At 39.5% G+C, this 26,999-nt stretch overlaps 1 long non-coding RNA gene across 2 annotated transcripts in view; it reads right to left on the bottom strand.

The window, feature by feature from the left end:
• Nucleotides 1-3,042: 3,042 nt before the first annotated feature.
• LOC125686248 (uncharacterized) overlaps nt 3,043-26,999 on the bottom strand; it is an 82,100-nt gene continuing 58,143 nt past the window's right edge. For both annotated transcript variants that reach the window (XR_007373724.1, XR_007373725.1), the window contains exons 3-5: nt 11,444-11,545; nt 7,826-7,902; nt 3,043-3,575 (exon numbers count right to left, since the gene is read on the bottom strand). This is a non-coding gene — a long non-coding RNA (uncharacterized LOC125686248). The remainder of the gene's footprint in view (nt 3,576-7,825; nt 7,903-11,443; nt 11,546-26,999) is intronic.

Here is a 26,999-nt window from a genome sequence, read left to right as displayed (position 1 = left end):
AGGGCTGGGGCAATCCCTCCTTCTGCACAGATAATGTCACCTTATGCTGGAAAAAGAAACCTCACTCATTTTGATATCATTCAAGAAAAACCCTCCCGATACCACTTTAAAGGCAAACTTCCAGGGCGGAAATATCTTAGGCGCTCCTCATAGATTACCAAACTGCACTTTGGGTGATGAAATGCATTGGAAATTTAAGATTTGACATTTTTCCAGTATTTATTGTATCTGCTTTTCTCTGCTGCCACGAGGTTAGGCAATTAAACAAAACAGTTTATCATGGGGTTTCAATCAATTTTCCTCTCAGGTTCTCATGCATGGACATAATGTTGAATTGCTTAGCTTGTAAATACTGCAGGGTAATGTTTATTTGTTTAAAACTGCTTTCATAAAACCTTGGAATGCTTTGTTAACCCTAGATCACTTATGAACAAACAACCATCCTCAGATTATGTCTTCTTTCATATGTATACCATGGTTTAATCCCTTACTTAAAAGCGATTTTATAAAACAGTCACATGATCTTTCAAATGCTTCCACTATTTTTTTTCTCAGTGACCAACACATAGAGGTCACTTCTCTTCCTCTGCTGTTACCCTCCTATAGAATCCACTTCCTGCTTCCCATTTATTTTTAATACTAACTTTCATCCACAGAAATATATTTGTTATGAAAACAAACTTCTATACTGCTGGAAATCAGAAATGGCTCTGAAATTCAGTTCTAGCGGAAGAGCTTCCTGTCACAAAATAGGCGCAGATTTAGCAGCAACTACAACTGCACATTGGCTTTGATGTTTTTCTTCTTTATTGCTTATCTTATTTGTTCTTCGTATTTATTTCATCAAAATGTTCAGTTGTCTCAGAGAGCTGCAGTTATGCCCATGAGGGCTGCATCCATGGCTGGCTTCATCTTGTTCCATGATCAATCATCTAGATCCTAACCATGACTTTGTATGTGTAGGTAAGTATATTCTAGCCATCGTCTTTTAGTCCTAACATATCCTTGTCCACTTCTACTGCCTTCTCTTTACACAAGAAGGTTTTGTGAGAAGCAGAGTTCAGAGATACTAGCTTTCTATTGCACACTGTGATGCAAGTTTTAGAAAATCAATAGATGCTACATCTTTCTGCCAGTAGAAATTGGCCAGTGGATTTAAAGCATGAAGCACGCATGAATACAAAGCAAGACTGCATCAGATTAATTCTTGCTAGGAAATCAGTACAAAAGTCTATTTTTTCCAAGCCCCTCAGTTGTCTTGTCTCCTCACAGAGTTGACCCTGGTCTTCTCCCCAGCAGACTGCCCAACCCTTTTTGGGTGTCTATGAATTGAAAGCCTGATGATTATCCCCTTCCTGTCTATAGAATCACCAAGTGGGAAGGAAGACTCCAGTCACCACGTGACACATCTTGAGCTCTGATACTGTGGCAGCCCAAGGGCTGCCAGCTGGCTTCTCTAAGGAGACCAAGATCTGTCACACCAATGTCCCACCTTGTTTTAGAAGGAGGAGCTGAGGAGAGATGGGGCTGGTGCACCATGCTCATCTGCCCCTGTCCTAAAGCTCTGCTATTAACCACATGAGTTAATGAAGCACTGGAAGCTCTTTGCAAGAGCTGCTTCTCTCATAACCCCAGCAAGGACCTAAATGCTCTCTCAGAGTGAGCCTCAATCACTTGCCTCATGTATATATCACCACCACCAGGGCTTAACATCTACTGGCAGAATTGCCAACACTACTGGAAAGGGATCACCAAATTTACAGGTGACAGTTTCCATTTTTTTTTCCCTGATAAAACCATTTGAAGAGCCACTATCCATTATTTAGTGACAGTCTTTCCTGAAGTGCAGTCACTGTGAACAGAGATGGGAAAATACATTCTTTGGTCTTGGATTTCTGTGTCCTCCTCAATTGACTTTGCTCAGAAACCAGGCCTTGCTGTGTCCTACGTTCTTGTACAAATTTGCCTTAATGCAGCTCCAGACATAATGCAGAGAAGGCATCCCAAAAGCAAACAAAGAAATCCTACAGCAAACGTGCTGCTGCTGTGCATGAAGGAAGGCCAAGGGCTGCAGTATTGTTATATGTGGGGGTGTTTTGGTGCTCTCTGCCTTACTCTGTCTCTTGGAAAGATGATTTATTTCCTCCTCAAACTGTTCTGATACCAAGTGGCAGTTACCTGAGTGAGCCTCATTCTTAACCTGTGGGTGGGTAATCAGGGAGAGGGGCAGACCTGCTTTTCCCTTAGCAGAGAGAAGGTTTGCACAGTTGAGCTTTGTTCTGAGCTCAACAAGAGGAGCAGTGCACATGTGGTCTTCATTAGTGACGCTCCTTTGAAATGTCTCCAAGCCCTTGGATTGTAACTCTAGCACACAAAGGGGTGGGGGGAGTGAAGAAAGGAGGAAGGGAAGGAGGAGGACTGAGGCTGCTGGAATCGTCCCTGTGAAGTTCAAACAAAGATGGAGATTTTCTTTTAATTTTTTTTCCCCTCACTTTTTTTTTTTTTTTTTTTTATCCCCCAGGCACAGAATTGTTCTTAACCTTCTGAACTGGAAAATACATTTCAGAAGAATCCACTGCTCTTCTGTCATAGCAAAACCAACATGAATAATCTCTTTTAAATTACAAGCATTAAATGACAGAGGGGAACAGTTATCATTTTGTTGCTCTTTATGCATATGTGCTTGCGTATATGCTTTTGTGGTCGTGTGAAGCCTGTGGGTCTCCAGCAGCCTGGAGTTTAAAAATGCTTTTGAAGGAGTGGTTAGAGCAAGCAGAAGAGTAGGGATTTATCTGGCAAGCTGAAGTAATGGATGTTGATTTCTGCTCATTAGGAACCATGTCACAAAACTGCAGCCTGAACAACATGCATCCTCTGACTGCCTGGCATTTCCTCATGCTTCAAAACTGTATTCCTCTTCTTCCTGGGATAACTAATGAAGAAGGAAGTCATTTGGAAAAAGCCATACCAACTCTGCATATATTATTTTTCTCTGATTGTCCTCATCAAATTGGATTTTATTAGGATTTCAACACTCTTAAATTCACAGATGAACATGCATAGCTTTCTATAACATAAATCAATTAGATATTGATGAAAGCTGAAGAACTTTAGGAGAAAAATAACCAACAGCAAATACAAAGCATATCAATTAATCCCAGAGGTGATCTGGTTTCTTCCCTACTCCCTGTGGGAAATGAGAAAATTTCATGGCACTGACAAAATGACATCCACAGCTCTTTCTTTGGAAGGATGCTGAAGCATCCCTTCGACCCCTAGAGGTTTTGAGACATGCTGATGTGTTCAGCTGGCCAGACATAGATCATGAACCTCTAACCCCACACACATACCTCCTTGCTTGCTACCTCCCCAGGTGGTCTGAATTTCCCAGTAGGTGTTCACATGAGGTGGATGGCTCTGACACACAGGCTGGAGCAAGAAGGTGCTGCTTTGTCTGCTTCTGTACACAGCGTGATGTTGCCTGTCCTCCACTCTTCCTTGGACATGGAGCAGAGGGTCTCCAGCACTCTGGCAGAACTGGGCTCTCCACTGTCAGCCACAGGGCCCAATGTTGACTGTGAAAAGATGTTATGAAATTTCAGAATGTGCCAACAAGTTTAGACCAGTGAATATTACAGGCTATTTCATGCTAAAAAAATACTTCAATGGCTTTTGTTAAGAGAAAGCTTTCACAGGGTGGATGTTCAGATATGGGAGTCACTTCCCTCAGTTCCTACTTTCTGTATGTGGTCATAAATTGCAGTAAGATTTTGTTCTCCCTTTCACCCATAAGCTTTTATCCAGCAGATGGAAATACTGAAAATTCCCTAACTTTCAGGTGGGCAGATAGTCTGTTAACAAAAAACTGCTCAGAAGAATGGCTCTGGAGTTTTGAATCATGATTATGACTAACAACATATTTTAGGAATTCAGTGCACAAACAGCCTCACTCTAATCTCTCAGCAGGTTCACAGCCAAGCAGCTCTCTCATTTGACAACCAGAGAGACTAGAATCAGGCCCAAGACAGTCATTTTTATACCACTTGGTATCCTAGTAATGGCCACAAAAAGGGAATATGAACCTTTTGTCTCCATACTTCTACAGACACATTTCTTGTGTGTTTATTGCATTCCATTCACAGGTATTTCCAAAAGCCTGGTATCACTCCTGCTTCTGTAGCTCTTTAAATACTCATTCATGGCAGAAAAACAACCCTGAATAACACAGGGCTGGCATTGCCTGCTTCTTATCTCACCTTCCCCAGCCTAATCCTCTTACAATGTCATTGGCTTCAATAGACACATCTCTGATAATGTAAATTGGGGCCACTGTAAATAAGATAAAATCATACTGTAGCCCATGTTGTTCTAGACATACAAAGCAGAAACAGTGAAAATGCTACATTTTACATTCAGTTAAAGCTAGAAATGCTTTTATTCTAATTAGTCAAAAATATTGGCTCTAGGTAAGTACTAGCTGCCAAACAAGTAAAATGGATCATCATCAATACATGCTTGATTCAGTAAGCATATTATGACAACCCAACAGGTATGATGCTATTTTGTTTTAGAGCAGGTCATGACCACAGACACAACTGCACCATTACTTTGGAGATGTGACACTGGACCACACAGCACTCCTCACTCATTCTTAGTGCCAGGCACACCATACAGAACACTGCTATATGATGGCAGTGATGTTAGAGATCGCACTACCCTAGCATTCAAGCAGAGCAGTTCCTACTGCACGTGTGCTTCTGTTTAATATCTGTGCCTACATTGGCAGCCCATGCTGACAAGCTGGAGCCTCCTGATGCAAAGGCAAGGAGTTTCAGAGAGCAAGGAGTGAGAAAAATGTAAAAAATCCGATCGTGAGAAGTAGAAAAATAGTTCTGTATTTAGCCTCCTCTAGAATGAAGATATTAACCATGATTCCACTTCTGTTGCATTGTAAAATGATCCAAGCAAAACCAAAAATGAGCTTTAAAAATGGCTCCAATTGCAAGACCTCGAAAGCTAAAACTCGTACATCAATCACAAAACTTCACAAAATAAATCTGCCAGCACGCTTTGTTGCAAACTGTACTGTCACCAGACAGCTTCCTTTATTTTTACTGGGTGCAGTGTGCAGACTTTTTGTTTAGATTAGCATGCATCAAGTGATGAATCACTTAGTATTTAAGAAAAGCCTATCTTTCTTGAGATACGTCCACTGTTCTGTTTGTATCAGTATATCTATGATATCATTTCTTCTCCGTCTTATTTTGAATATCTCTGTTGCCTACAGGGACTAGAAATTGCAGATGCAGGCAGAGATTTTTTTGCTGAGTTAAATAAACATTTTCAACCAGTTTGCAGTTTGGTTTCAGTTTTCAAGTTCAAACTGCTTCTCATGTTATATGTCTTCCCATTCTTAACAATAGAGAGTTGCTGTAAACTTCATAATTTTTTTTTCGATAAGAAGCTTTGATCTAAATTTTGGTAATGTGACCACTGTTTTCACGTATCAAACTGAAGGTATGCTATTTTCAAAAAGAAGAGGCTTAACACTTTCTAAAATTCTATCACGACTCAGGCTGGAAGTCTGTCTATTTTTAGTGTTCTACAAATACTGCTTCTTCCTCCTGTAATGGGATTGTTTATAGTGGAAGCATAAAATTACTGCTTTCTCCAGGCATTCGGGAGGCACTTATTTGTATTATATGGTTCATGATAATTAGTGTTAATTACTCTGAAATTAAGCATTCTTTATTAAGCATTTTGAAATTTACTGAGAAAAAATACTTCATCAGAGGAGCCTGGCATTGATGACAATAACACAGTTCTGCAAATACCAAATAATCATTCAGACCTTGCCGTACCTTCCATGAAAACATGAATAATGTATCTAACCCTTTCAGGTCTTTCTGTATTTTCTGTGTTACTAAGATGGAAGTTTAAGAAGGAAGGAGACAGGCTCTTTAGAAAGGCCTGTTGTGATAGGACAAGGGGAAATGGTTTTAAACTAAAAGAGGGGAGATTTACATTTGTATAAGAAAAGGTTTTTTACAGTAGTGAAGAACTGGCACAGTTTGCCCAGAGAGGTGATGAGTGCCCCATCCCTTGAGACATCCAAGGTCAGTCTGGATGTAGCTCTGAGCACCTGATGGAGCTGTAGGTGTCCCTGCTCATTGCAGGGGAGTTAGACTAGGTAGCTTTTAAGGGATCCTTCCAACTCAAACAATTCTGTGCTTCTACTCATACGGACTTTCTCTGTAGTAAAGCAACTTCAGCTTTTCTAGTGCCTCTTCAGGGGCAATTTCTGGCAGACTGCAAATGTTCCTCTGTTCTGCCTCTAAACCTTCCTTCCTCTTTGCTTTCTGCCACAGGACCGAGCACAGTGTCAGTGCAGTAGATGTGCTAGTGCTGTCTCCAAAAGCCCTACAGTGTTGACCCATTATAATTTCAGTTGTCTGACTTGTCATATTGAATTCACACAGATTTGAAGGTCTAGATTTTCATTATATCATGGTGTTAACTGAGAGAAAATGAAGCAAATCTCAGGGGAAGGAAAGGTCAATGTGCAAAGGCTTAAACAGAGGTGTGGAAAGGCTGGGCACGTGAAAGCACCTCTTCTCCTCTCTCCCCTCTACCTCTCTGTGGGAGAAGCCAGCCAAACACTCAGACATATGGCAGAGCCCTACAGCTGCTCCCACAGCTGCTGCCCAGGATGAAGCACTGATGTGCAGGATGATGGGATAGGGAAGCTGGTGCTGAAAGGGGCCCCACAGGATCAGGAGAAGTCTTTTTCTATGATCTTAGGTTTGATTTTCATTTATGTTATAATGGCCCTTTTGTACCTCAGGCCTAGGATTTGAACAGGATTGGCAGAAGGCAGTTTTTGACATGCATGGCAGAGCTGGATGGAAATACATGTACAGGAAACAGAGCAAACAGGTATGTGGTGAAGCAGAACTAACAGCACAGCTTGTCTTTATAATGTGTTGTCAGTGGTGACTGCTTGTAGGCAGGCACCAAAATATTGTTTTCTATTACTGTTCAGAAACGAATCTATAATTTTCCTGGTTTAAATTGTTTTTTCCACATGGTAAAGAATAGTCGGCTCCCGACTGAGATTGTTAACCTGGACACTAATGTTTTTAACACCTCTACCTGTGAGATTACATAAAGATACGGGCCTGCAAGTATGGCCAGGCTAGGAGAATTCAAGGCTCCCATATCTGTGATTCTTTTCTGATTATTTATAAGAAATACATGAAGCACAATTTCCTTGAAATCAGAGAAAGTCGATTAGCAAGAGACCATCAATTTCCTCACTGTGCCAAGGCCGTTTTTCAGCCAGTGCTTGAATTTCATGAATTTTGGCATCCCTGGACAAGCAAGTGGAGCAGCAGGCTGTGTTGCATTTTCCTATACTACGTAAACATTTAGCTGAATTGCAAATAGTGTTTATACCAATAACAAGCTGCAAAGTGCAAGACTATGTTGTGATAATTGGAAGATCAGAAGGTAGAGGAACTCTGGCACTTTGTACTTCTCAGAATGCTGCTCACACTGCTGGGTTGGATATATTGGATTACTTTTTGCCTCTTTTCTGTGCACTGTTGTGCATTGCAACAAATGAAGCATTGCTTTCTTGATAGTCACGTTTTATTCAATTCATTGCCGCCACTTGACATCTTAGCATAGCAAAATCAGAAGCTACATTGGATAAGTTAAATATAATACATGAAAAACGCTAATTGGAATGTTTCAGAATTTCCAGTTTTGTAACAGCATTTGCACAAAAAGACCCTTTCCCTGTGCAAGCAACATGTTTACTTACAGCATGTGCATTTGAGTAGAGGATTTCCTTCTTTCCTATTTCCGTCTTTCATTTAAGTTCACCTGAAGGCAAAAAGGCTAAAATATTTGAAAGAGACCAATGTTAGTTTTCTTTTAATGAGCTGTGCAGACTTTTTCATGACATGATCATTTCTATCATACAGAAGTCAAGCTTCCATGAATTCTTAGCTCTTTTAAATGAGATAATGGTTCATCTTTGCAGATAGTGATTTTCTGATCCCTGAGAATTATGTTTATATAAATAATTGAAAATAAAAGCTTCCACAAGTGTTTGTGGTTTGTTGTGGCCCTGCGTTCAGTATCCCATACGTATTACCTTTCCCCAGAATTCTAGTAAATGAGGTCACTTGCCTGAATGCTAGTCAGAAGACCAAGCTGCAAAGAAATGCTGCTTAATATTCACAGAAAGCAGAATTTACATTTGGAATTGATAATATTCACCTAACAAACCTGATTCCAGATGTTAAGCCTATGCAGTGGGAAGAAAAAAAAGTGTAACATAACCTCCATACCCAGTCAAATCAACTTTAAATTGGGCTGAAGGGTTGCAACTGAGTGCTTGCAAATGTGAATTCTCTTTGGTAAAATGGAATGCAGTTTTTGAATGAGTGAGCAAATTGCAGGCTCTTTGCAGATGATATGCAAACAGAAACAAAGAGGTATAATGCAAGTGAGGATTCATTCGATGATGTAAACTTTTAAAAGCAGTTGAGCAAATTACTTAAGAATTCTAAATCTTCTTCATATTGTAATTAATAAAATGTTAATTCCAACTAGAAATGAAATACACTGCTTTGATATAACATACAGGGAGGCAATATAAAATATGCTCAGATTTAGACTAAGATATCTTTCACAAGAAAATATCTATACCAAAATATTGTTTTGATAAAGGCCCAATGTTTGGGTTATTAGAAGGTTCAAATCAAGAGGCTCTGTTCAGACTTTGAAACGTTGAAAGTTTCCAAGTTTTTCAGAGTGATTCTGAGCCCTGACATTTGGTATGCAAGATCAGCAGCTCTGGCTACCTCAAGAGTGTTTTTATAAAAATACATTAGCATTTACTTGAAAACCTAAATGGAAATGCTCTGTGTTAAAGACCCTTTCAAAGGCCCTGAGGGATATAATCCCAGGAAATAAATAAATAAATAAATAAAACCAAACCCAACTAACCCAGTAAACCTTTGTTGAGACTCACAGGGGTTAGATTCAAAACTCTAATGTTTCTATGTTTTAAGTATCAGTTGCCCTCATGCAGTGTGTAGCAGACAGTAAACAGCCAAGATTGCAGTACCAAGGGATTCCCATCTTCAAAACATGCTCCAGGCTATATTGCATCCACTCTTGTACCCAACAAGCAAGGCAATAGCAGTGCTGCATACAGGACAGCCATATATTGGCAGCAAGATTTGGAGCATGTAACAGGAGTTCGGGAGTCACCCATATTGCCAGCAACCTTACAGAAAATGTGCCTGTGCTAGAGGGAGCCTGCTGGGCTATAGCATACTGGTATAGAAAGTCTCTGTTCTCAGGGGCCCCAGAGCCCACCCATTTATGCAGAGTGAATGGAAGAAGATGAAGCAAATCATATACAAAGCCAGAATAAAAAACACCACACACACGAAAACATCCAACATGAGAAAGAATTGGAATGTGCTTTGTGTGCCCTTATAATTAGCAAAGAAGGGAGGACAGAATGGAGGGCTGAAACTAGATGATCATTGTGGTCCTTTTCAATCCAGGCCATTCTATGATTCTATGACCCTATAAGAGGTGTAAGTGCCCATGGAATCTAGGAGAAAAGTGTTATGCACAACCTTGTGAAAAGGAGATATGGGAAAAATCAAGAAACAGTATCCATATTGCATTGTGGGAGTAAACCAAAGGAAATCAAAAGGAGCAGCAAAAGCAAACTGCATTTCTTCCCTCATGTTCCATTAGGAGAGAAAATCACAGTGACTTTGTGCACACAGAGCATCCTTAATTCTTCTCTGATGTGGTATTCAGTGGACGGACAAAGCTGCATCAAGGTGAGTTGGTTTTACATTAGTGAGATTTTGTTTCATTCTGAGAATATGGTGTTCACCATTCATTTTCCAAGGCACTGTGCTGGGACATTGCTTATTTGGCTCGTTCTTTCCAAAACAGGAGAAAAATACCTTTTGTCTGAATGATTACTTCTCCTTAGTTACTGTCTATCTGTGGTAACTAGCTAAGAAATAACCTTTTGCTGTGTAGTTAGTTTACAGATAAGGTACAGGAACATTTCTAGTGCACCAACATACAAAGGAGGGGCACTGGAGTGGCCAAAATAGAAAGCAAGAGAAAACACATATCTGCTTCTTTTGACTGTAGTGCTGTTTCATGCCTACTGCAAATGTTAATCAAAAATAGTCTGTATCTTGGGTTGTTTTCTTAGCTGTACAGCATATCTAATGGCTCCGAAGCAGATAAAAGTAACCTCTATCCAGACTGTCTCTCTGTTCCTTTCTTCTCTGCTCTCAGCTACATCACCCCTACATGGGTACTCTTTATTCCAGCTTTGGGACTCACTGGAACTTCCATAAAGCAATCCAGTTTATTAATTCAGCACCAGTTTGTCCAGGTGGATTATTTTGAGCGCAAAGAGGGAGCTGATGAGCTCCTTTTCCACTCATAGCTGGTCTGGCTATGGTTGAGACAAGGGAAGTGGCAGGATCATTAAGACATCATTATTTCACAGTAGGCACTTAAGTTCAATTCACTGCCTCTCCTAAAAGCCTTAGGTAATATATGCAAATAACACTTTACTGCTAGTAACATTTAAAATCCAACCACTGCCTCAGTTTTGAGCCAAGGATCTTCCTTAGTTCCTGCTCCTAGCTATGTTTAGAGGCATTCAGTTTTCAAGATAAGCAAGGAGTGACCCAGCTACAGGACTTTGGCTTTCAATGGGAAGTGGCCTCCTCACTGGGTTTAAGCAGCAGGCTCATATTTTCTTGTGCATTCTGGCTTCTTCATTCTTTTATTCTTGGTTGCGTAGTGAATTCTCTTTGCCCTAATGGCAATAAGCCCAATAAGCCTCGTGGCAAATCCTTGGACCCAACTGCCTTATCCTGGAAGACAATGACCTAGAAACTAAGGCTTCTTAATTCCCATAGAAATGTCATTGATGCAGTCTTTCTCTTCCCTAGAGAAGTGCCACGTAAAATCTCACCCTGTTTCATAACTCAGATCATTACAGAATTCATGAGATTTTGAATCCTGAGAAAAAAAGAAAAAAAAAAAACCTTACTTTTTAGCAGCTTGTTAAAACTGTTTCATTGTGTTTTCCTGGAATTCCTCTACTTGCTGAAATTACAATAAATTGCAGAGGGCTGCTCTTAGTGGAGAGCCTTCTCCTTGTCAGTACAGGGTAAATGAGTTGTGCTAGGCTTACATCAACTCTTGCCATCAACTTCGCACAAACTATCTATGAAACAGCAAAATCTTCAGGCACTTTGTGGATCAAGCTCAGCAAATTCAAAAGCTCAGCTGAAACTCTAGGGTTAAAACTGCAGCTAACATCACTGTTTAAGCATAAAAGAATTTTGTACTAGAGATTTACACCTTCCCTTACCTAGGGACAGCTCTCTTGAGGATGTTACACTGATGATGGAACAAACTTCCTCAGGAACGTTCAACTGACCACAGCAAAACATGTTGGTTTTGAGCTTGCTCTCTGAAAGATAAACATATATCATTATTAAAAAGCAGGAACAGAAAAGAAAACATAACAAATGTCTAACTATCTAACTAAACCAAATCACCGTATTAAAACATAACATTTCCCGGGAAGAAGGAATGAGTCCCACATGATGTATTTCAGCTTACTAAAGGCACAAAATAAGTACATTGAGTGATGAAATAGAAACAAGGTAATGTCTCATGCAATACTGCTGTATTGCAAAATGCCTGTAATACCACATTTGAAAAGATACAGATCTGCAATTATGTCAGACTCACACAGTGTAGAAATTCAGAGGTTTTAAGGAAATAAAGGTACACAACCCACACAGTAAGATCACAAGTTGTGCTAATGATGCTTTGCCTTGAAGTGGGTTGCTCTGATATGGTCGCTATCTGTGTACAAATGGAATGACCAGTATTTTGCTCTAGTGAACTCTGAAGAAAAGAAAAGCCGTTTCCCTGGGCCCTACTGATAGCAAACAGGCTCTATTAGATGAAGAACCCTCTGTTTAATGGGAAATACACTGTAACTCAACTTTCTTTGTTAATGGGTTATATGGCATTTTTTCCTGTGAATATAGAGGAGCATTTTTGTTTGAAAAAATAAATCACCAGATCAGAGGATGAATGACAAATAAGAAGACTGGGAGTTTAGCTATGAACTATTCCTTGGGAAAGCTTGTGCTAGGCTGGGTAAGAACAAGTGAAAAAGAAATGCCTACTTAAATTTATTTGTGGAAAATAACAAGCTTTTACTTTTTAGGTTTTCTTCTTAGCTGCTGCAGCTGTGTACAAGAGTTTCTTGCTTTCTATTGAGCAGGTGTTGACTTTTGCTAATGGACTGCATAGCCATACTCTGTCAACACATCAGTGTAATTCAGTGTTTCAAGAAATGGACTGACTGAGACTTGGAGCCACATTCAGAGACATTTCAATTCAAACCTCCAACTGTATTTAAGAAACCGTATCTAAAAGCTCCCATCCAAGAGACTGGAATGTGAAGCATGCAGGAAATGTTATCTTATTGGCCTCAAGTCTGCCAGTGATTGTGAAACAGCTTCATTATTCTGGGAAAAAATACAAACGCTGTTCTAGGCAATGAGAGATTCATGTAAACTTGTTAAACTTTTAGGGAATACAAATAATACAGAGTCTAGAGAAAATCTTCAGTGCTCCATCACATGAAGATAAGATTGGTGTGAAAGACTGCCTTTTGTAAACACTTCCCATATGAAAATGCACCTAGAAGCATATACACCTAATACGTCTTGTTGGACCTATTTCTTAAAATGAGTTATTCTCAGTAGGTCTGCATTCACTGGAGATAACAGAGTACTCCCACAAAAATGTGTCACACAGGTGAGACACCAGAACAGGATGCTGAACCACAGCGCCCATGTTAATCTTGCACTGTAGCCTCTGGACTCAAAGCTGGGTGGTACCTCCACAGTGAAGCAGATGTGTACTGTGCTGCAATCTCATCTCTTGACTCAGCCCATCCAAAAAGCTTGGAAGCTCTCATCCAGCCTGTGGCCCTACCAGGGAAATGAGTATAGTATTCCACACACGTAGACCTAGAAATTCAATTCTGGGTACTTATCAGATCTTAATTTCAGTCACTCCTCAATGGCCCCAGAGTAGAGGGTGCATCCACTCTGCATAATGTGGTATTTGTGAAGAGATACTAACAGTGGAACTAGAGTTGAAGGCTACCATACTTCTGTCCTGGATCTCCCAACATCCTTTTCCACAAAAGGGGCAGATACAAATGTATTTCTCTTTCAGACCAGACACAAAGCAAGTAAGCAGTGAAATTTTTAGCTCAGAGAGTCATTGTAGGGCTTAAATGAAAGAAACTTATCTCTGGACATAATTTTAAACACTTCTTAATGTTTACACAAACAAGTAAAAGCTATGTTATTCTGTGGATCTATTTCCATTTCTGTGGTCTGATCTTTTCAGCCATGTTAGGATTAAATTTGAGCTGCAAAAAACATGTCGAGTTCCATATCAACTACAAAATGCCAATACACAGAGCATTACGTATATGCTGGTTGCTGGCCAGCTGGCATTTTAAACAAGTAGTTCAGGGAAAAGCAATTTTGGTTGGGGATGACCACAGCTGGCTTCTCATTAGACTACATTTTCAAAATGTAATATTGCCAAGCCTCTGAAGTTTTAACGACTTATTTTAGACTTTCTCTGATTCAATGGCCTCATAAAATGAAGGGGGAAAAAAATGTAGCATGTCAACTCCCTGAGTATATAACTTTGTGCACTTCATTTACTTACTAAGTGTTTCTGTTCTACCACATCTATTTTTTGCACAGTGGTTTGAATGTCATCCTTACTCTTGCCACATAGTAAGTGTGGTAGCTGAAATGCCTGCTTGAACAGATGTGACCCCTACATAATGTAAACACTGCCGAATGTTGCCTCTTGGCCTTTGGAAGACCACTAAATTATCATAAATCTGCAAAGAATAAAGTGACAATACAGTATAACTAAGCTTGTAGTCCACTAAGAAATGGTCCAGAGTTGTCAGAAAGAAGCAGCAATTGATTAAAAGACCCTTCCTTCTGATTTCTCACTTTCACTTCCAGATATATTGGAGTTTATACAAGAAACATTCTCAGTGATTTAAAACTTAAAAATGTTAATTGAAAGGCAATTATAAATCACCATTTTTCAGTAGAGATTCCAGCATCATTCCCAGCTTCAGCTCAGGATACATTACATCATTCTTTAGGAAAAAAGGGACTAGGCTATTTGAAACTGACTTGAACCTGTCAAACAAAATACAGTGTTTATAAATAGATTAGGTTGCTCTAAATTTAACATAATGTTCTTGTTCTGTACAGGTCTTTCGGTAAGTGATTAAACTCTGGAAGAAAACCACAACTGTTTCCTTTAGAGATTTGTTCAGAAACGGTTTAGTACAGACTTGGATGCATCATTTGCTAATTACTCCTGGTGAGCAATAATGTTTAGATGGCTTCCAAACAATACTTTCCTCTCCTACACACTTTATTACTTCAAATGTTAATTGATCCTTTCAAACTGTAAAGGAGATTCTGGAAAAACCATTGTCCTCTTCAACAGACTTATAAGGAAACAGTAGAGCCTTTCAAAAAATTAGTAACAAAGTTGTGACACAAACTCAGACAGTTTTAGCTCAGCACTTTGCTGAGGTCTTCTGTCCAAAAGGACAGGAAAAAAAAAATCTCAATAATATATATTAAAATACGTCACAAATACATTCAGAAGAGACACACGGTAACTAAGAAAGTAATTACAACCAAAGTATGTAAATTGTTAATAGTTAATTATTAAAGTGTGGCATGTAATTTACTTTCCTAACACTGCATCATAGAAACGTGCAAAAAAATGGTACATCATGATGAACGTAGTGATGCAGAGTTTTAAATACCAGTTTTCCTAACTTTTGAATGTTTGACTGCTGACCTTCTAATATTCTTACTCCAAAACTCTATCATATAACATGAGCACAGTGGAAGCCACTGATTTAGAAAGTTACTGATGCAAACACACTGTCAAGGTTCACAAAATATGCACTCTTTCCTGTTCTGGCTAAACCACAAAAACTTCACAAACAAATGTAACATCAATGCTCATGTGGACGGGCACCTCAAGAACAAGCAGGTGAAGAATACCTATCCCCCTACTAGCCATCCAGCCCATTCTTCCTCCAAGAGGGTGCCTCCTGTAGCTTCAGGAAGAAGTTGGCTGAACACTGGGCAAGATTTTTGCCTCCTCCCAAAGATGCAGTGTCAGTGCATCCTCAGGTAAGGTAATGTAGTATACCTGGAACAATTTTTGACCTTTTCCTAAAGTGGATCACATCTTCATGCAGAGCTGGTCCAATTGCAGATTTCCCTTTCATGTTATATTTTTCTGACTATCTCAGTAGCTTTCTTGAGAAAGTAATATCAGGAAAACAGCATTACAGACTTCTCAGTTTCTGCAAGTTCATCAGGAACAGAGTCAGAGGCCAATGCTCTCTGACTAGATTCTTTTGGTTATTTCTCATGGAGAGGTTAATACCACATTTACACATTTGATGACGTTTGACATTACATAGGATTTTGATTTAGCAGAGAGATACAGCAACGTGTTGAAATCACCACGCAAGCACAATATAGCAGTTGCAACATACATTTGGATCACAATGCAAATGTGGTTCTCATTTCCAGGTTTTATACACTCACTATCATGACACAAAATATTCCCAACAGAAAGGGATGCATGGCATGAAGCCAGTTCAGAAGAGTAGCCCTTTAAGTTCACTTCACTGATTGCTCAATTTTATACTCTATCCTGGGTCTGAGCCATGTACACGCATTCCTCATTACTGGTCTGGTTACCTCTGGAAGACATTCCGTCTCTTGATTAACTCAGGGAAAACTGTGGACCAGTTGATCCACTCAACCAATACAGTAATTTACCTGAAACAAAGGCCACCCTCCATTTCCCTTAAGTTCAGCTGTGGTCACTCCCTACCTTTTTCAGAGAGCTTCATGAGCACATCGTCTTTTCCTGTCTCCACTGAGCATTCTTCCCAGCGTAGGTTTGTGTCCATCAGTCACAAGCATATGATGTGAAAGAGTTCTTAGGAGATGATCAGAAATTGCTCTATAGACAACAGCAAGCAAATACTTGAAATACCATAATTCCTCTAGTGCCATGAAGCTAATTCCAAAGGGTAAAAAGAGATTTTGGAAGTTATTCTGGGGGATGGGGAACAGGGAGAAGAGAAAGCCTGTTCCCCTGTCCAGAGCATTAGAAGTTTTTTTCTAAAATGAGGAAGAAAAGTAATTACATGGAATCTTTTCCCCTTTTTCTCCCTTTCTTTTTCCATTTCTACTTAATAAAAATTTAACATGATCATGACTCAGACAAACTATGCTTGGCCTTCATAAGCACAATCTGCCCCATTTCCTGCAGCTAGCAGTAGATATCAGACTTCTACCTGTGGCTGAACAATGCCTGCTGCATTTAGCTTCAGAGGTCTGAAATGAAGTGCCTGGACTCACTTCACTCTTCCCCCAGTTTTCAGAAAGCTTGATTTCTGCACTACAGGATCTCCTTACACAGAACACTAAGAGCAGAATCTTACTTTGATTTGTGCTTATAGAGCAGCTTGCCCAGAGGAAAGAGGAACAGCACAATACTCATGCTCTCCCCCTTTTGCTGAAGTTGGGATTGTTGGAACATTTTGGTATTTAGATCTACATCCAAAAGAAAATATGCAAACAAAGTATTTTGATTTGGATGAAAACGAATTAAAAACTTCCCATCTCTTGCCAAATAAAGCAAAAAACAGAAGGTGGATGGAACATTTGAAGGTTTTCCATGAAATAATAATAAAACAACCACTACTGTTTTTGAAATGTATTTTTAGGAAAGGCAAAAGACTAGAAAGTTGAGGAAGCTTTTGGACAGTAGTTGTAATCTTGCTCAGTAATACAGTGAATTTTAGACTCGTTGCCCAGGGCTCAGAAGTTCCAAGCCTATCTTTTCCTCCTGAATGTGGCAGTTTGATTTTCTTGCCTTCCAGAAAAGGATTTGAACCACTTGCCCATGGGATATATGTTGGATTTTCACTTTCTTCAGCTGCAGGTTTTTTGTTCTTGCCTACGCTTTTCAGTCAAAAGATGATAAAAATAACACCTTAGTGTACTGCTAGGAGCCTTAAGATGATGTGGTCACATGAATCAAGATTAAGTTCAGCTCTTAAGCTACATGGATCTGCACTTCTGCTCTAGATGAAGGAATCACAGTATCATTAAGGCTGGAAAAGACCACTAAGATCATCTAGTCCAACTGTCAATCCATCACCACCATGCCCACTAAACCATTTCCCACTCTTGCAAAGCATCAGACACCCGACTTCTAGCTTTCAGACTTCCAGCTTTTCATCATCTGCATATCTAACCACATAAAGCAGAAATGTAAAAGTAGAAGAGCAGAAGTTTGTACACATTTTTACACAGCTGAAGGTCCAGAGGTGTGGACCTCTCAGGCATGAAAGGAATTGAACGCAGCTCTCCCAGATCAAGAATTACTAGGTCTAAAGAGACCTTTAACAATTTTTTTTCATTCCAGACTCGTTTTAATAACCACAAGTACAGATCCAATTTACATCTGATTTCCAACTTTTTTTTTCAGAAAATCTTTTTCAGAAACTCAGTATTTTTCTAAACTAAATTCCTCCATGCCTGGCATTATGCTGATACACAAGAACACATTATACAGTGATTACAGAAGAATATCTGATGGTTCAAGAAATAATTATAGGGAACTGAACCAAAGGACAGATGTTTTATAAGTTTCTGTGTGATAAACATGAGCAGGTAATGTAATAACGTGTATTAATAATGTGTAATAATGTGTAATAATATATATATCCTGAATAGTAATTCTCATGTCCTTTTTTCCCCATCTTCTATTTGAGAGAATATTAACGCAATGGTCTTGCTCAAACCTAAATATTGTTATTCTCCTGCATTGTTATCAAGTTAATTAGGGAATAGGGCATTTCTCCCACTTCAGTACTTCCATCTGTTTCTGGTTTACCAGTTTTGTGTATTACAAAAATGTGCCAGACAGCAGCATCATCCAATATGTTTTGTGTTCACAGTATATATATGAAAGATGGTTTAGTAACAGCAATTAAGCATTTACTGGCCTTCATTTTAGCTCAATATTTCTTTTGTGGAGAGGAAATGCTCCAGCTCCTGCAAAACTGTCACAGCAACTGCAGCATGCATATGGCATAAGGAAAACTGCATTTCAGACTCCCACTGGAGCCTGCCAATGAAATTGTTAAAGGCTAAAATCCTGATTCATCTGAAACAGTCTTGTTTGCATTATTACGTTCCTATAAGTTAAAAAAAAAAAATCAAGATTACATCATGCTATGTCTTGTCCAAATATTTAGTCAAAGGCAGCCACCAAAACCAAAGAGTTTATACTCAACGTGGACAAGAGAAAGAGTAGAAGAGTGCATGCCAGGCAGGGAGAAGCCAGAAAACAGATTTCTTCCAGTAACCAAGTCATTTAAGGCATTGTCTGAATCTCAAGACATTGCTCTAGTGGCAGAAACATGCAGCTAACTGCAGTGCTAACACAGCTTCAAAAAAACCAAAAAGCTTTCTGAAGGAGAAACACATGAGAAATATGGTTGATTGCTACATGACAAACAAACAAAGAGTATGCTGCCATTCATAAGGCCGGATGAAATGACTACCCAAATCATTATTGCTGTAGATAAAGGAAAACACACCCATGTAAAAATAGTAATCAATGGATTCCTGGAATTATTTTTCCCTGTCGCAGTTTTACCAATAGTTTTCTGTCACAGGTAAAATGGGGCATCAGAATGAAGCACAATATGTCACAAGATACAGCACAGTTATATTGTCACATGCAGAAGCAGAGGAAATACCTGCATATCTCACAAGGCAGGTCACACTGAAGAAATCAGGTGACAGAACAGAGAACTGCTCGGAAGCAGGCACAGTTCTGAAACAAGAAGCACTTCTATTCTTTGTGTTTTAATACTTTCCTTCTTTTTCGTTTCTATCACCTCAGCACTGAGAAATATATCACACGGCCCAAGAATTATTACATTTCTGGCTCATACAGAATACTAAAATGCTCATGGAATTAGATTGCATGGTGTACTTTATCAGCTGATAAAACACAAGAAGAAGCCTGATGTTCAGTTTTTATTTTTTGAAGTCAAATAGAGATACGAAGGAATTCCCCAGCTTCTTGCCCACCAACACGTACAAAGAATACCTTGTAAGGCTTTGGACAACCTGGTGGGTCTGCAGATTCATACTCATATGCAACTGGTATTTGTCAAAGGCAGCACTGTAGTTATTAAAAGTATAGTATGCATTTCTTAGCCATATAAGGAATATTTTTTTATCTGACAGTGGCACACTAATAAATATTAGGATTATGCAGTCCTTCCAATTACAAAACATCACCCAAACAGCTACGCTCACCAGAACTTTACTCTCTGGAAGAAAATAGCAACCACATTTATTGATTTAAATAGCAGATATCTTCATTATGCGTGAATCAGATATGGAGGCTTTCCAAAATTCCACAAGGTTGAACACATATGTTATTGAGACTGCTCTGAAGTCAAAATGGGAAGACTCTTCTGATCTGAGTTTTTCACCTGTCTGTGAGCTCCAATTCATCTGAGGTAGTCTAAGGTTCATGAAGCTGCTCTACTAATTCCATATTTGCCCTCCAGAAAAAAAAAAAAAACCAGCTCAATTTGCAGACACTCTGCATAGTCACCAAAACCCATTTCACTAAGGATATTTAGCAACTTTTAAAGATTGATTTGTTTTGCCTCACACTGGCACGCACGCTGGATTTACTTACAAGAACAAAAAACTAAACTACTACACGTCCACAGCATTAACTCATAGGAAGTTCTTCAGTGCAAACACAACAATTGTTCAAATCAGTTTACTTAATTCTAGAGTAACCGGTGACTAAAATAAGCCAGAAAAGCAGAACTTTTAAAACTACAGCCTAAAAGAGCAAAAACAGATTTTACTTCAGTGAAATACAGCTATATGCAACTTTCTCCCCAGTTGCAGTTGTGCTTCTGTGAGAAGTTTCAGACCCTAATCCCAGTTCCATACAGTTGCCTCTCCACTAAACCCACCGGCAACCCCATCTGTGGGCACCAGTCATCAAAAGGTTTTCCTTCACCTGCTTAACTCAAAATTAGCCTTTTGTTTTATTTTTAGACAGCTGAAATAATAGGTTTTATCTGAGTCATTTGAATTGCAACCTCTCCAACAGAAGATCCTCTGCATGCTAGGTAGCAGCATTCAGCTGAGGAGCAACAGAAAAGGAGTGCTAAACATAGCACAGGGATAGGCAGGAGCAGGGGAGGACGTCTGCTTAGAGCTGAAGTTCCACTACTGGGTTTAAAACCATTTCATCAGGTATTGGATGCTTTTCAAAGAACCCCATCATTGCAGAGTTTCTGTTATTCTGCTAAAAAGTTCATAATAACCAAGTGAAAAACTTCATTCTGAGGGGGATGGATAGAAATGTTTCCTTGAATGAGCGTAAAGGTGACTTTTTAAAATTATTTTTATTTGTATGTGTGTATGTTTGAGTTGAACTATGAGCTATAGTTCTAGACTTCCTTTCCCTTTTGCTTTTGCTGAAATTATTGAAATGATCTGCTTCCTATAATGCACACAACTCCTTTCTTACAAAACTGTCAGATTTATCTTGGAAGTCTTGTGAATTTAAGTGCTTTACAGAAGATGGAGCCAGGCCAGGGACACTGCTCCCTGTGTGGGAATGAATGAGATTTGGTCTAACAGCTCCCTCAAGACAATGCACAGTCATGATCTGCAGCTTAGAATTGGAATTCATCAACATAAGCCATTGTAATGCTTTGAATAAGTAAAGCATTTCAGTGAATCCTAGATTATTTTCATATTTTGTTTATATTAATATTTCAGAATTTCTATTCTAAAGAAGATTCTGAAATTTTCCCATTTGCCTGTTGTGAAATAAAACTAATTGAGATGCTAGCAATTTCTATGTCAATCCTGCAATTCATATGGCTCAAAATATGCAGTATTTTCCTGTAATGTACTGAAACAACTGCAGATGTGCTGGGAACCTTACAAAACCAATATATTCAGCTTTCCCAATGAGCCACCTGATGACTATGTAAGTATATGGCAGCTCCTATGGGGTTTATTTTGTTCGGTATCATCAGCAAGAGGTTTTCTCACTTGTATTTCTGTATCTTGATTTCCATGTACTGTAATCCCAACTGTAAATACAATCCACCTCATTATAACAAAACGTCTTTGTAGAGCACACATATTCTTTGTCTCAGGGCCTAATGTTTGAGGAGTATAAAGGCTACATTCAATGCACTCCAGTCTGCAGCTGGAAAAATGACTGGAAAATTACTTCCTGGCCCAAAGCCAGCAGTAAGTTTGCTCAGGACATAATGCAATACAGGGCATGCAAGGCTCTGATCTGTACCTTTTAACTTGTGATGGGGAAACCCAGCTGTTCCTGTAATTTGCTACCTATGACTTACTAACAACTTAAGCACACACTGGCCACATAATTTCTCAGGGCCTTGAGGTCCACATGGCTGTGCCAGGGCGATGTCTCACCATAGTACCCCTCAATGAGCCTACACCTGATCCTCATCTGCAAGTCTGTGTCCAAGCTGGCTTCAGCTTATTCCCATCACCAAAGAGATGCCCAGAGCCAGGGTTGCCCCAGTGCCCCTGGTTGCCTGCTCCTGACTGGGGTGGTGGAACTTTCTTCTCAGTCATTGAAGTTGAGATCATGACCTCACTGGCCTGTCAGCTCATTTCCTCTGTTCACAATCTGAACTTTATGTCTCCACTACTGGGCTAGAGATGAAGGTCAGCATCTCCTCAGTTTGGGAAAAATTAAACTCTGTTTTTATTAAAAGATAGATCCTATCTTCAATTCACATCAGGACTGGAGCAGTTTACCAAGGCTATGAAAGACTTTTCCCTGAATGTCAGAAAGAAGGGTAGATCACAGAGTAAAGGTCATAAGTAAATCAAAACCCACTACAAAGCATGAGATGGAACTGGAAGTAGAAATCAAAGGTAGGTCAAAGGACAGGGAAGAGGAATTATCTTCTGCACTAAGATTATATGTATGAATTGCCAGTTATAATGATTACAGTGTAGAGAATCATAGAATCACTAAGGTTGGAAAAGACCTAAAAGATCACCCAGTCCAACCGTTCACCTATTCCCAATAGCTCCTACTAAACCATGTCCCTCAAGCAACATCCAGTCTTTCCTTGAACACCCCCAGGGTCGGTGATTCCACCACCTCCCTGGGCAGTCCATTCCAGACATTAGAGAAAAAAGCAACAGGAAAAAAAAAAAAAAAAAACCCAACACCAGCAGTAACAAATATCTAGGTCACTAAAGCAGGGATTTGCTTTATAATAATATAAAATGTAACCGCATTCATAAGCATATTGAAAGGATTTCCAGGACCGCGTTGTAGCACATCTTTATACAAGCATTGAAAACTGCTACTTTTGTGTGTGTTGAGAACAGTGATGGGAAGAGATGTCTGTGTCCTTCATACTACATGTTATATACAGTATTACACTTGCAGATAAATTAGGCGTTTGAGCACTGCCCAGAAACTTGTCTGTCTGGCAGTACAGTGCTGTGTGGAGATGTGCAAACAGATACAGGGTTGCTAACCTTCCCTGTTAGCAACATGCAAGCACCTCAGGTGACCAGCTAGAAATGAACTCTGCAGAGAGGACCTGGGTAATACAAGCCAACAGTGTACTCTGGTGAGCAACAAGGCCGATGGTGTCCTGGAGTACATTAAAAGAGAGTGTGGCCAGCAGAGTGAGGGAGGTGATCCTCCCCCTCTACTCTGCTTTAGTGAGACCACATTTGAACCACTGCATCCAGTTTTGGGCTCCCCAGTTCAAAAAAGACAGGGAACTCCTTGAAGGAGTCCAGCAGAAGGCCACAAAGATTATTAAAGGCCTGGAGCATCTCCCATATGAGGAAAAGCTGAGTAACCTGGATTTGTTCAGCCTGAAGATTAAGAGGGGATCTGATAAACATTTATAAAATATCTAAAGGGAGGTAAGAGGCAAATGGATGAGGCCAGGCCCTTTTCAGTAGTGTGTAGCAATAGGACAAGGAGTAATGGCCTAGAACTTGAACATGGAAGTTCCATATTAACATGCAGAAGAACTTCTTTGTGCTAAGTGTGATGGACCATTGGAAAAGGTTGCCCAGAGAGGTTGTGGAACCTCCTTTTATGGAGATATTCAGGACCCATCCAGACTCCTACCTGTGTGACCTATTGTAGGGTACCTGCTTAGCAAGGAGTTGGACTTGGTGATCTCTTCAGATCCCTTCCAACCCCTGCGATGAGCATCGTCCCCTTCTGTCCTCCAAGAGATTCAGATAAATGTTAGAACCATCTGTTTCAGGGGAAAAGAAATTACTACTGTAACTGAGAATCACTGACATTCGCCTTTGGGAAGTGTGGCTTCTATATATTCCACATTCTCTTCTGTGGATGAGCCCTCTTTGGTGTCAGTATCTATACTGCCAGGTTTTAAAACCGCTCAAATCACCAGGATGGAGATGCCCATGAGGAAGTGCAGTCACAGAGAAGAGGAATAACCTTTAAAGGAGATGAAAAGAAGCACAATGCAGCTTTTGCATAAAATCTCACAAATTCAGAGCTAATTCTGCCTAAGCACAAATCTTACTGCTGAAGGAATTAACTTAGAGGAAAAAAAAAACAAAACTCAGAATATGTCTATTTTTTCAACTGCTCACTTTGCACTGCAGTGAAAAGCTTTTATTAGCCAGATTGTTAATATAAGTGTTTTTCAATATACCATATAAATGAAAAAGTTCTGGTCCAAATCCAAGACTTTTTTGTAAGCTCACAAATGTTTCTCCCATTATTCTTGATTGTTTCATTTCAAGTGGGGATAACGGTCATGGTTCTATGTTTTTGTTTTTTTTTGTTTTTGGATTTCAGTATTCCACATCAAAACATCATGTAGTATACGGGGCATTGAAGTGTCACTGCCCCAATTCCAAGTTCCTATCCCTGTACATTACAGCAGTCACGGGATCTGGCCCTTCCGGGTGGGGGGGGCGCTCTCTTGCTGCCTGGCAGTGGGTGCTGGAGGGTGCTTTCCTAGCCGTTCCAAGCTTTTCAGGTTTGAATCAGTCCCGGGAACTCTCTCTCTCTCATCTTGTCTGATTTATTAATCTCAATTTCAATTAAATTGTATATATTGTGTTATCTTGTATTCCAATATTATAGTAAAATAAGTTTTCCTCCATAGATTGTTGCCGCTGCTCTTTTTCTCCCTTCCTTCCTTCCCATTTTTTGTGGGACTGGGGTGGAGGGGGAGGGCAGAGGCCTGTCGCCCCGTCACGGACATAGATTGATCTGGTCAACTCCGTGACAATAACCTTAGCTGAACACCAGCTAAGTTGCTGTATTGGGACCCCAAGTACAGACACAAGCTTCACCTTCTCTTGGTTCACTGGTCTTTGTCCCACCCATGGCATCTGACACCCTTCAAAGACAAAATATGGATGCCTGTTATCTCTGCACAGAAATGGGATTAAATGGTCTCGAGGCTGTCTTAGGCTTCTAGGCACGATAGTGATTTAAACACACTGAATTCCTTAAATCTAGCCTGCAGCATGCTGGACTTACAGGATATTCTTCTGTGACACAGGACAGATGAAAGTTAACAGATGCCCAAGATGTGTACGGGTTTCTAAATACAATTATTCTCTACTTCAGTTAGCACAGGAAGGATACAGAACTAGACAAGATAATAAACACACATGCTTCTATTTCCTTCCCATTTTTTTTTTTTTTTTTTTTTTTTTTTTTTTTTAAGATAGAAAAGAGAAGAAGATTTTGACTATCTCAACTCTGTGCAACTTGGAGTGGTAGTTGTCTTTGGATTTTTTATTTATTTATTTATTTTAAATAATCTCTCAACCCTCACCCTCCTCTTATGCAGCCATTTTTCTTCTTCCTTGGCTAATCATATCTTCAGAGGAGCATTAACTTCTCTCTTGTTCTCAGTTTTGAAAACATTTTCAGCTAAATGTTTGCAAAATGACATCTAAATCTTATCATTTGCCGCAAGGAGAAATTCCACTGCTCTGATCTCTGGCTTCCTAAAAAGAAATCAGATATTTGTCCTGGTGGGTGTTAGTTGTTTCATTGCTCCATTTACCTACATTTGAATGAGATTTCCTCAGGTTAATAATAGAATCATATAAATGTTTGAGTTGGAAGGGACTTTTAAAGGTTACCCAGTCCAACTCTACCGCAGAGAACAGTGAACAGCTCCATCAGGTGCTCAGAGCCCCATCCAGCCTGATCTTGGATGTCTCCAGGGATGAAGCACCCACCACCCATCTGGGCAACCTGTTACAGTGCCTCACCACTCCTACTGCAAAAAGCAAACAAACAAAAAAAACCCCTTATATTAAATTTAAATCTATACTCTTATTTTGAAACCATTTCCCTTCATTCTGTTACAACAGACCCTGTTAAGAGTCTGTACCATTCTTCCTTACAATGACTTTCTATTAACAGCACTGTGTCATTGTCCCATTGAATTTCAGCCAGATACAGCAGTAGAAAGATAGCATGAAGGCAACCAGGGCTAAATTAAAACGGGAATTTAAAATCTAACATAAAAATCCTAATTTAAATAGATTTCATAAAGCCTGCATCTGCCATTTCCTGAAATTGTCATAGTTACTCATCATCTGCAGTTTATTTTGCGGTTTTTCGTAACTACGCAGTAAAGAAGTTCATAATCATACCCATCTACAGCCAAACAAACTCAATTCTACAGACACATTGCAGTCTGATTGAACTTGTGGATGGCACATTCCAGAACTGGTCTGGTGCAGGGAGCTCACTATCTCAGTACGTGGCGGAATGACTCAGCCAGGCCAAATACTTAGCTCATAGTAAATACAGTTGGGATTTGTTTGATCTTTGATAAAATGCTTCAGATCATTTTTCAGTCGTGTGATGACAACAAGGCCATACTAAGCAAAACCAGGTACTTTTTGAAACATGAGATTCTGCGAATCTCTGGAAGTAGATTAATTGCTTTTGCTTTAAAAGAGGAAGAAGACAGCTACAGTAAGCTAGTTATTGCTGGGAGAGAGATATCAAAGGTGTGAAAGAGATAAAGAACTCTCTTCTAATGATATTTTTCTGCAAAGTCAACGGTGCATTTTTCAAATCGCCTTTCCAGTATAATAGCAAGGAAGGGATAAAATCCAGAATATGTTACAGGAATGTGACATCATGAAGTGAGTTACAGTAAGTGGCGATTACATTTATTACTTTGGATTTGTAAAATGATAGAAGTTACTCTAATCATTAATATGACTGCAAAATTTTCTGCATAAATCATCATACGAAATATTGCCAAAACCTCAGCGCAAACGGGCTATCTCTGCCTTCAAAAGCTGAATATTTGGGACAGTTTTCAAATAGGTCTGATGATAGCTTTATAAAAAATGCTGGATAAAATGATGGATGTTTGTCATTTTACCTATTATAAATTATCTTACTGCAACACCTTGAGACCTCAGCAGAGATCAGAGACATACTGTGCAAAGCACTCAGGATTTTTTCTTATTAACTTTCATTTCAGCTATCACCCCCAAAAGATGCAGTTCAAAGGCAAACACAAAAATAGCGAAGAATGAGAAAGAGAGCCACTCAGTGATGTGTGTGTAATAGATTCCGACTGCATTCCCCCTTGTTTCTGCTAAGCTGAAAAATTTATTTGGGAAATGTTTCTTCTTTCCCTG

This window comes from Lagopus muta, chromosome 1 (genome assembly GCF_023343835.1).
Source record: "Lagopus muta isolate bLagMut1 chromosome 1, bLagMut1 primary, whole genome shotgun sequence".
Taxonomy (NCBI): Eukaryota; Metazoa; Chordata; class Aves; order Galliformes; family Phasianidae; genus Lagopus; species Lagopus muta.
The sequence above is the reverse complement of the archived record's forward strand: the minus strand, read 5'-3'. Positions and strand labels throughout refer to the sequence as shown.